Source organism: Gorilla gorilla, chromosome 18 (genome assembly GCF_029281585.2).
Source record: "Gorilla gorilla gorilla isolate KB3781 chromosome 18, NHGRI_mGorGor1-v2.1_pri, whole genome shotgun sequence".
Taxonomy (NCBI): Eukaryota; Metazoa; Chordata; class Mammalia; order Primates; family Hominidae; genus Gorilla; species Gorilla gorilla.
In genome coordinates this window covers 61,251,266-61,264,339 of record NC_073242.2, presented here as the reverse complement: position 1 = coordinate 61,264,339, position 13,074 = coordinate 61,251,266, and positions in this window count along the sequence as shown.

The window sequence follows — 13,074 nt, the reverse complement described above, 5'->3', positions numbered from 1 at the left end:
ATGGAATGGAATGGAATGGAATGGAATGGAATTCAATTGAATGGAATGGAATGGAATGGAATCGAATGGAATCGAATGGAATCGAATGGAATCGAATGGAATGGAATGTAATAGAATGGAATCAACCCGAGTAGAATGGAATGGAATGGAATGGAATGGAATGGAATGGAATGGAATGGAATGGAATGGAATGGAATGGAATTCGATGGAATGGAATGGAATGGAATGGAATGGAATGGAATGGAATGGAATGGAGTGGAATGGAATTCGATGGAATGGAATGGAATGGAATGGAATGGAATGGAATGGAATGGAATGGAATGGAGTGGAATGGAATTCGATGGAATGGAATGGAATGGAATGGAATGGAATGGAATGGAATGGAATTCAATGGAATTCAATGGAATGGAATGGAATTCGATGGAATGGAATGGAATGGAATTCAATGGAATGGAATGGAATGGAATGGAATTCAATGGAATGGAATTCAATGGAATGGAATGGAATGGAATGGAATGGAATGGAATGGAATGGAACGGAATTCAATGGAATGGAATGGAATGGAATGGAATTCAATGGAATGGAATGGAATGGAATGGAATGGAATCGAATGGAATCGAATGGAATCGAATGGAATCGAATGGAATGGAATGGAATAGAATGGAATCAACCCGAGTACAACGGAAAGGAACGGAATGGAACGGAATGGAACGGAACGGAACGGAACGGAACAGAATTCAATGGAATGGAACGGAATGGAATGGAATTCAATGGAATGGAACGGAATTCAATGGAATGGAATGGAATGGAATGGAATGGAATGGAATTCGATGGAATGGAATGGAATGGAATGGAATGGAATGGAATGGAATGGAATGGAGTGGAATGGAATTCGATGGAATGGAATGGAATGGAATGGAATGGAATGGAATGGAATGGAATGGAATGGAGTGGAATGGAATTCGATGGAATGGAATGGAATGGAATGGAATGGAATGGAATGGAATGGAATTCAATGGAATTCAATGGAATGGAATGGAATTCGATGGAATGGAATGGAATGGAATTCAATGGAATGGAATGGAATGGAATGGAATTCAATGGAATGGAATTCAATGGAATGGAATGGAATGGAATGGAATGGAATGGAATGGAACGGAATTCAATGGAATGGAATGGAATGGAATGGAATTCAATGGAATGGAATGGAATGGAATGGAATGGAATCGAATGGAATCGAATGGAATCGAATGGAATCGAATGGAATGGAATGGAATAGAATGGAATCAACCCGAGTACAACGGAAAGGAACGGAATGGAACGGAATGGAACGGAACGGAACGGAACGGAACAGAATTCAATGGAATGGAACGGAATGGAATGGAATGGAATGGAATGGAATGGAATGGAATTCAAGGGAATGGAATGGAATCGAATGGAATGGAATGGAATGGAATTCAATGGAATGGAATGGAATTCAATGGAATGGAATGGAATGGAATGGAATGGAATGGAATGGAATTCAATGGAATGGAATGGAATGGAATTCTATGGAATGGAATGGAATGGAATGGAATGGAATGGAATCGAATGGAATCGAATGGAATCGAATGGAATAGAATGGAATCGAATGGAATGGAATGGAATAGAATGGAATCAACCCGAGTAGAACGGAACGGAACGGAACGGAACGGAAAGGAATGGAACGGAAAGGAATGGAATGGAATGGAATGGAATAGAATGGAATCAACCCGAGTAGAATGGAATGGAATGGAATGGAATGGAATGGAATGGAATGGAATGGAATGGAATTCGATGGAATAGAATGGAATGGAATGGAATGGAATGGAATGGAAATTAATTCAATGGAATGGAATGGAATGGAATGGAATTAAATGGAATGGAATGGAATGGAATGGAATGGAATGGAAAGGAATGGCATGGAATGGAATTCAATGGAATCGAATGGAATCGAATGGAATGGAATGGAATGGAATTCAATGGAATGGAAAGGAATTCAATGGAATAGAATGAAATGGAATGGAATGGAATGGAATGGAATGGAATGGAATGGAATCGAATGGAATCGAATGGAATGGAATGGAATCGAATGGAATCGAATGGAATGGAATGGAATGGAATGGAATAGAATGGAATCAACCCGAGTAGAACGGAACGGAACGGAACGGAAAGGAATGGAATGGAATGGAACGGAATTCAATGCAATGGATCGGAATTCAATGGAATGGAACGGAATGGAACGGAATGGAACGGAACGGAATTGAATGGAATGGAATGGAATGGAATGGAACATAATGGAATGGAACGGAATGGAATGGAATGGAATTCAATGGAATGGAATGGAATTCCATGGAATGGAATGGAAAGGAATGGAATTCAATGGAATGGAATGGAATGGAATGGAATGGAATGGAATGGAATTCAATGGAATTGAATGGAATGGAATGGACTCGAATGGAATCGAATGGAATCGAATGGAATCGAATGGAATGGAATGGAATAGAATGGAATCAACCCGAGTAGAATGGAATGGAATGGAATGGAATGGAATGGAATTCAAATGGAATGGAACGGAATGGAATGGCATGGAATGGAATGGAACGGAATTCTATGGAATGGAATGGATTGGAATGGAATTCAATGGAATGGAATGGAATTCAATGGAATGGTATTCAATGGAATGGAATGGAATGGAATGGAATGGAATGGAATGGAATGGAATTCGATGGAATGGAATGGAATGGAATGGAATGGAATGGAATTCAATTGAATGGAATGGAATGGAATGGAATCGAATGGAATCGAATGGAATCGAATGGAATCGAATGGAATGGAATGTAATAGAATGGAATCAACCCGAGTAGAATGGAATGGAATGGAATGGAATGGAATGGAATGGAATGGAATGGAATGGAATGGAATGGAATGGAATTCGATGGAATGGAATGGAATGGAATGGAATGGAATGGAATGGAATGGAATGGAGTGGAATGGAATTCGATGGAATGGAATGGAATGGAATGGAATGGAATGGAATGGAATGGAATTCAATGGAATTCAATGGAATGGAATGGAATTCGATGGAATGGAATGGAATGGAATTCAATGGAATGGAATGGAATGGAATGGAATTCAATGGAATGGAATTCAATGGAATGGAATGGAATGGAATGGAATGGAATGGAATGGAACGGAATTCAATGGAATGGAATGGAATGGAATGGAATTCAATGGAATGGAATGGAATGGAATTCAATGGAATGGAATGGAATGGAATGGAATGGAATCGAATGGAATCGAATGGAATCGAATGGAATCGAATGGAATGGAATGGAATAGAATGGAATCAACCCGAGTACAACGGAAAGGAACGGAATGGAACGGAATGGAACGGAACGGAACGGAACGGAACAGAATTCAATGGAATGGAACGGAATGGAATGGAATTCAATGGAATGGAACGGAATTCAATGGAATGGAATGGAATGGAATGGAATGGAACGGAATGGAATTCAATGGAATGGAATGGAATGGAATGGAATGGAATGGAATGGAATGGAATCGAATGGAATCGAATGGAATCGAATGGAATCGAATGGAATCGAATGGAATGGAATGGAATAGAATGGAATCAACCCGAGTAGAACGGAACCGAACGGATCGAAAGGAATGGAATGGAATGGAACGGAATTCAATGCAATGGATCGGAATTCAATGGAATGGAACGGAATGGAACGGAATGGAACGGAACGGAATTGAATGGAATGGAATGGAATGGAATGGAACATAATGGAATGGAACGGAATGGAATGGAATGGAATTCAATGGAATGGAATGGAATTCCATGGAATGGAATGGAAAGGAATGGAATTCAATGGAATGGAATGGAATGGAATGGAATGGAATTCAATGGAATTGAATGGAATGGAATGGAATCGAATGGAATCGAATGGAATCGAATGGAATCGAATGGAATGGAATGGAATAGAATGGAATCAACCCGAGTAGAATGGAATGGAATGGAATGTAATAGAATGGAATCAACCCGAGTAGAATGGAATGGAATGGAATGGAATGGAATGGAATGGAATGGAATGGAACGGAATTCAATGGAATGGAATGGATTGGAATGGAATTCAATGGAATGGAATGGAATTCAATGGAATGGAATTCAATGGAATGGAATGGAATGGAATGGAATGGAATGGAATGGAATGGAATTCAAGGGAATGGAATGGAATTCCATGGAATGGAATGGAATGGAATGGAATGGAATGGAATGGAATGGAATCGAATGGAAAGGAATGGAATCGAATGGAATCGAATGGAATGGAATGGAATAGAATGGAATCAACCCGAGTAGAATGGAATGGAATTGAATGGAATGGAATGGAATTGAATGGAATGGAATGGAATGGAATGGAATGGAATGGAATGGAATGGAATGGAATTCAAAAGGAATGGAATGGAATGGAATTGAATGGAATGGAACGGAATTCAATGGAATGGAATGGAATGGAATGGAATTCAATGGAATGGAATGGAATGGAATCGAATCGAATGGAATCGAATGGAACCGAATGGAATCGAATGGAATCGAATGGAATGGAATGGAATAGAATGGAATGGAATTCAATGGAATGGAATGGAATGGAATGGAATCGAATGGAATCGAATGGAACCGAATGGAATCGAATGGAATCGAATGGAATGGAATGGAATAGAATGGAATCAACCCGAGTGGAATGGAACGGAATGGAACGGAACGGAACGGAATGGAATAGAATGGAATCAACCCGAGTAGAACGGAATGGAATGGAATGGAATGGAATGGAACAGAATTCAATGGAATGGAATGGAATGGAATGGAATTCAATGGAATGGAATGGAATGGAATGGAATGGAATGGAATGGAATGGAGTTTTATGGAATGGAATGGAATGGAATGGAATGGAATGGAATGGAATGGAGTCGAATGGAATCGAATGGAATCGAATGGAATCGAATGGAATGGAATGGAATAGAATGGAATCAATCCGAGTAGAACGGAACGGAACGGAACGGAACGGAACGGAACGGAAAGGAATGGAATGGAATGGAACGGAATTCAATGCAATGGGTCGGAATTCAATGGAATGGAACGGAATGGAAAGGAATGGAAGGGAATGTAATGGAATGGAATGGAATGGAATGGAATGGAATGGAACGGAATGGAATGGAACGGAATGGAATGGAATGGAATTCAATGGAATGGAATGGAATGGAATGGAATGGAATGGAATGGAATCGAATTGAATCGAATGGAATCGAATGGAATAGAATGGAATCGAATGGAATGGAATGGAATAGAATGGAATCAACCCGAGTAGAACGGAACGGAACGGAACGGAACGGAACGGAATGGAACGGAAAGGAATGGAATGGAATGGAATGGAATGGAATGGAACCGAATTCAATGGAATGGAATGGAATGGAATGGAATTCAATGGAATGGAATGGAATCGAATGGAATCGAATGGAATCGAATGGATTCGAATGGAATCGAATGGAATCGAATGGAATGGAATGGAATAGAATGGAATCAACCCGAGTAGAACGGAAAGGAACGGAATGGAACGGAATGGAACGGAACGGAACGGAACGGAACAGAATTCAATGGAATGGAACGGAATGGAATGGAATTCAATGGAATGGAACGGAATTCAATGGAATGGAATGGAATGGAATGGAATGGAACGGAACGGAACGGAACGGAACGAAACGGAACGGAACGGAACGGAACGGAATGGAATGGAATTCAATGGAATGGAATGGAATGGAATGGAATGGAATTCGATGGAATGGAATGGAACGGAATGGAATGGAATGGAATGGAATGGAATGGAAGGGAATGGAATTCAATTGAATGGAATGGAATGGAATGGAAGGGAATCGAATGGAATCGAATGGAATGGAATGGAATAGAATGGAATCAACCCGAGTAGAATGGAATGGAATGGAATGGAATGGAATGGAATGGAATGGAATGGAATGGAATGGAATGGAATGGAATGGAATTCGATGTAATAGAATGGAATGGAATGGAATGGAATGGAATGGAAATTAATTCAATGGAATGGAATGGAATGGAATGGAATGGAATTAAATGGAATGGAATTCATTGGAATGGAATTCAATGGAATTAAATGGAATGGAATGGAATGGAATGGAATGGAATGGAATGGAATGGAATGGAATGGAATTCAATGGAATCGAATGGAATCGAATGGAATGGAATGGAATGGAATTCAATGGAATGGAAAGGAATTCAATGGAATGGAATGGAATGGAATGGAATGGAATGGAATGGAATGGAATCGAATGGAATGGAATGGAATGGAATGGAATAGAATGGAATCAACCCGAGTAGAACGGAACGGAACGGAACGGAAAGGAATGGAATGGAATGGAACGGAATTCAATGCAATGGATCGGAATTCAATGGAATGGAACGGAATGGAACGGAATGGAACGGAACGGAATTGAATGGAATGGAATGGAATGGAATGGAACATAATGGAATGGAACGGAATGGAATGGAATGGAATTCAATGGAATGGAATGGAATTCCATGGAATGGAATGGAAAGGAATGGAATTCAATGGAATGGAATGGAATGGAATGGAATGGAATGGAATGGAATTCAATGGAATTGAATGGAATGGAATGGACTCGAATGGAATCGAATAGAATCGAATGGAATCGAATGGAATGGAATGGAATAGAATGGAATCAACCCGAGTAGAATGGAATGGAATGGAATGGAATGGAATGGAATTCAAATGGAATGGAACGGAATGGAATGGCATGGAATGGAATGGAACGGAATTCTATGGAATGGAATGGATTGGAATGGAATTCAATGGAATGGAATGGAATTCAATGGAATGGTATTCAATGGAATGGAATGGAATGGAATGGAATGGAATGGAATGGAATGGAATTCGATGGAATGGAATGGAATGGAATGGAATGGAATGGAATGGAATTCAATTGAATGGAATGGAATGGAATGGAATCGAATGGAATCGAATGGAATCGAATGGAATCGAATGGAATGGAATGTAATAGAATGGAATCAACCCGAGTAGAATGGAATGGAATGGAATGGAATGGAATGGAATGGAATGGAATGGAATGGAATGGAATGGAATGGAATGGAATTCGATGGAATGGAATGGAATGGAATGGAATGGAATGGAATGGAATGGAATGGAGTGGAATGGAATTCGATGGAATGGAATGGAATGGAATGGAATGGAATGGAATGGAATTCAATGGAATTCAATGGAATGGAATGGAATTCGATGGAATGGAATGGAATGGAATTCAATGGAATGGAATGGAATGGAATGGAATTCAATGGAATGGAATTCAATGGAATGGAATGGAATGGAATGGAATGGAATGGAATGGAACGGAATTCAATGGAATGGAATGGAATGGAATGGAATTCAATGGAATGGAATGGAATGGAATGGAATGGAATCGAATGGAATCGAATGGAATCGAATGGAATCGAATGGAATGGAATGGAATAGAATGGAATCAACCCGAGTACAACGGAAAGGAACGGAATGGAACGGAATGGAACGGAACGGAACGGAACGGAACAGAATTCAATGGAATGGAACGGAATGGAATGGAATTCAATGGAATGGAACGGAATTCAATGGAATGGAATGGAATGGAATGGAATGGAACGGAATGGAATTCAATGGAATGGAATGGAATGGAATGGAATGGAATGGAATGGAATGGAATCGAATGGAATCGAATGGAATCGAATGGAATCGAATGGAATCGAATGGAATGGAATGGAATAGAATGGAATCAACCCGAGTAGAACGGAACCGAACGGATCGAAAGGAATGGAATGGAATGGAACGGAATTCAATGCAATGGATCGGAATTCAATGGAATGGAACGGAATGGAACGGAATGGAACGGAACGGAATTGAATGGAATGGAATGGAATGGAATGGAACATAATGGAATGGAACGGAATGGAATGGAATGGAATTCAATGGAATGGAATGGAATTCCATGGAATGGAATGGAAAGGAATGGAATTCAATGGAATGGAATGGAATGGAATGGAATGGAATTCAATGGAATTGAATGGAATGGAATGGAATCGAATGGAATCGAATGGAATCGAATGGAATCGAATGGAATGGAATGGAATAGAATGGAATCAACCCGAGTAGAATGGAATGGAATGGAATGTAATAGAATGGAATCAACCCGAGTAGAATGGAATGGAATGGAATGGAATGGAATGGAATGGAATGGAATGGAACGGAATTCAATGGAATGGAATGGATTGGAATGGAATTCAATGGAATGGAATGGAATTCAATGGAATGGAATTCAATGGAATGGAATGGAATGGAATGGAATGGAATGGAATGGAATGGAATGGAATTCAAGGGAATGGAATGGAATTCCATGGAATGGAATGGAATGGAATGGAATGGAATGGAATGGAATGGAATGGAATCGAATGGAAAGGAATGGAATCGAATGGAATCGAATGGAATGGAATGGAATAGAATGGAATCAACCCGAGTAGAATGGAATGGAATTGAATGGAATGGAATGGAATTGAATGGAATGGAATGGAATGGAATGGAATGGAATGGAATGGAATGGAATGGAATTCAAAAGGAATGGAATGGAATGGAATTGAATGGAATGGAACGGAATTCAATGGAATGGAATGGAATGGAATGGAATTCAATGGAATGGAATGGAATGGAATCGAATCGAATGGAATCGAATGGAACCGAATGGAATCGAATGGAATCGAATGGAATGGAATGGAATAGAATGGAATGGAATTCAATGGAATGGAATGGAATGGAATGGAATCGAATGGAATCGAATGGAACCGAATGGAATCGAATGGAATCGAATGGAATGGAATGGAATAGAATGGAATCAACCCGAGTGGAATGGAACGGAATGGAACGGAACGGAACGGAATGGAATAGAATGGAATCAACCCGAGTAGAACGGAATGGAATGGAATGGAATGGAATGGAACAGAATTCAATGGAATGGAATGGAATGGAATGGAATTCAATGGAATGGAATGGAATGGAATGGAATGGAATGGAATGGAATGGAGTTTTATGGAATGGAATGGAATGGAATGGAATGGAATGGAATGGAATGGAGTCGAATGGAATCGAATGGAATCGAATGGAATCGAATGGAATGGAATGGAATAGAATGGAATCAATCCGAGTAGAACGGAACGGAACGGAACGGAACGGAACGGAACGGAAAGGAATGGAATGGAATGGAACGGAATTCAATGCAATGGGTCGGAATTCAATGGAATGGAACGGAATGGAAAGGAATGGAAGGGAATGTAATGGAATGGAATGGAATGGAATGGAATGGAATGGAACGGAATGGAATGGAACGGAATGGAATGGAATGGAATTCAATGGAATGGAATGGAATGGAATGGAATGGAATGGAATGGAATCGAATTGAATCGAATGGAATCGAATGGAATAGAATGGAATCGAATGGAATGGAATGGAATAGAATGGAATCAACCCGAGTAGAACGGAACGGAACGGAACGGAACGGAACGGAATGGAACGGAAAGGAATGGAATGGAATGGAATGGAATGGAATGGAACCGAATTCAATGGAATGGAATGGAATGGAATGGAATTCAATGGAATGGAATGGAATCGAATGGAATCGAATGGAATCGAATGGATTCGAATGGAATCGAATGGAATCGAATGGAATGGAATGGAATAGAATGGAATCAACCCGAGTAGAACGGAAAGGAACGGAATGGAACGGAATGGAACGGAACGGAACGGAACGGAACAGAATTCAATGGAATGGAACGGAATGGAATGGAATTCAATGGAATGGAACGGAATTCAATGGAATGGAATGGAATGGAATGGAATGGAACGGAACGGAACGGAACGGAACGAAACGGAACGGAACGGAACGGAACGGAATGGAATGGAATTCAATGGAATGGAATGGAATGGAATGGAATGGAATTCGATGGAATGGAATGGAACGGAATGGAATGGAATGGAATGGAATGGAATGGAAGGGAATGGAATTCAATTGAATGGAATGGAATGGAATGGAAGGGAATCGAATGGAATCGAATGGAATGGAATGGAATAGAATGGAATCAACCCGAGTAGAATGGAATGGAATGGAATGGAATGGAATGGAATGGAATGGAATGGAATGGAATGGAATGGAATGGAATGGAATGGAATGGAATGGAATTCGATGTAATAGAATGGAATGGAATGGAATGGAATGGAATGGAAATTAATTCAATGGAATGGAATGGAATGGAATGGAATGGAATTAAATGGAATGGAATTCATTGGAATGGAATTCAATGGAATTAAATGGAATGGAATGGAATGGAATGGAATGGAATGGAATGGAATGGAATGGAATGGAATTCAATGGAATCGAATGGAATCGAATGGAATGGAATGGAATGGAATTCAATGGAATGGAAAGGAATTCAATGGAATGGAATGGAATGGAATGGAATGGAATGGAATGGAATGGAATCGAATGGAATCGAATGGAATGGAATGGAATCGAATGGAATCGAAAGGAATCGAATGGAATGGAATGGAATGGAATGGAATCAACCCGAGTAGAACGGAACGGAACGGAACGGAAAGGAATGGAATGGAATGGAACGGAATTCAATGCAATGGATCGGAATTCAATGGAATGGAACGGAATGAAACGGAATGGAACGGAACGGAATTGAATGGAATGGAATGGAATGGAATGGAACATAATGGAATGGAACGGAATGGAATGGAATGGAATTCAATGGAATGGAATGGAATTCCATGGAATGGAATGGAAAGGAATGGAATTCAATGGAATGGAATGGAATGGAATGGAATGGAATGGAATGGAATTCAATGGAATTGAATGGAATGGAATGGACTCGAATGGAATCGAATGGTATCGAATGGAATCGAATGGAATGGAATGGAATAGAATGGAATCAACCCGAGTAGAATGGAATGGAATGGAATGCAATGGAATTAAAATGGAATGGAACGGAATGGAATGGAATGGAATGGAATGGAACGGAATTCAATGGAATGGAATGGATTGGAATGGAATTCAATGGAATGGAATGGAATTCAATGGAATGGAATTCAATGGAATGGAATGGAATGGAATGGAATGGAATGGAATGGAATGGAATGGAATGGAATTCAAGGGAATGGAATGGAATCGAATGGAATGGAATGGAATGGAATTCAATGGAATGGAATGGAATTCAATGGAATGGAATGGAATGGAATGGAATGGAATGGAATTCAATGGAATGGAATGGAATGGAATGGAATTCAATGGAATGGAATTCAATGGAATGGAATGGAATGGAATGGAATGGAATGGAATGGAACGGAATTCAATGGAATGGAATGGAATGGAATGGAATTCAATGGAATGGAATGGAATGGAATGGAATGGAATCGAATGGAATCGAATGGAATCGAATGGAATCGAATGGAATGGAATGGAATAGAATGGAATCAACCCGAGTACAACGGAAAGGAACGGAATGGAACGGAATTGAACGGAACGGAACGGAACGGAACAGAATTCAATGGAATGGAACGGAATGGAATGGAATTCAATGGAATGGAACGGAATTCAATGGAATGGAATGGAATGGAATGGAATGGAACGGAATGGAATTCAATGGAATGGAATGGAATGGAATGGAATGGAATGGAATGGAATGGAATCGAATGGAATCGAATGGAATCGAATGGAATCGAATGGAATCGAATGGAATGGAATGGAATAGAATGGAATCAACCCGAGTAGAACGGAACCGAACGGATCGAAAGGAATGGAATGGAATGGAACGGAATTCAATGCAATGGATCGGAATTCAATGGAATGGAACGGAATGGAACGGAATGGAACGGAACGGAATTGAATGGAATGGAATGGAATGGAATGGAACATAATGGAATGGAACGGAATGGAATGGAATGGAATTCAATGGAATGGAATGGAATTCCATGGAATGGAATGGAAAGGAATGGAATTCAATGGAATGGAATGGAATGGAATGGAATGGAATTCAATGGAATTGAATGGAATGGAATGGAATCGAATGGAATCGAATGGAATCGAATGGAATCGAATGGAATGGAATGGAATAGAATGGAATCAACCCGAGTAGAATGGAATGGAATGGAATGTAATAGAATGGAATCAACCCGAGTAGAATGGAATGGAATGGAATGGAATGGAATGGAATGGAATGGAACGGAATTCAATGGAATGGAATGGATTGGAATGGAATTCAATGGAATGGAATGGAATTCAATGGAATGGAATTCAATGGAATGGAATGGAATGGAATGGAATGGAATGGAATGGAATGGAATTCAAGGGAATGGAATGGAATTCCATGGAATGGAATGGAATGGAATGGAATGGAATGGAATGGAATGGAATGGAATCGAATGGAAAGGAATGGAATCGAATGGAATCGAATGGAATGGAATGGAATAGAATGGAATCAACCCGAGTAGAATGGAATGGAATTGAATGGAATGGAATGGAATTGAATGGAATGGAATGGAATGGAATGGAATGGAATGGAATGGAATGGAATGGAATTCAAAAGGAATGGAATGGAATGGAATTGAATGGAATGGAACGGAATTCAATGGAATGGAATGGAATGGAATGGAATTCAATGGAATGGAATGGAATGGAATCGAATCGAATGGAATCGAATGGAACCGAATGGAATCGAATGGAATCGAATGGAATGGAATGGAATAGAATGGAATGGAATTCAATGGAATGGAATGGAATGGAATGGAATCGAATGGAATCGAATGGAACCGAATGGAATCGAATGGAATCGAATGGAATGGAATGGAATAGAATGGAATCAACCCGAGTGGAATGGAACGGAATGGAACGGAACGGAACGGAATGGAA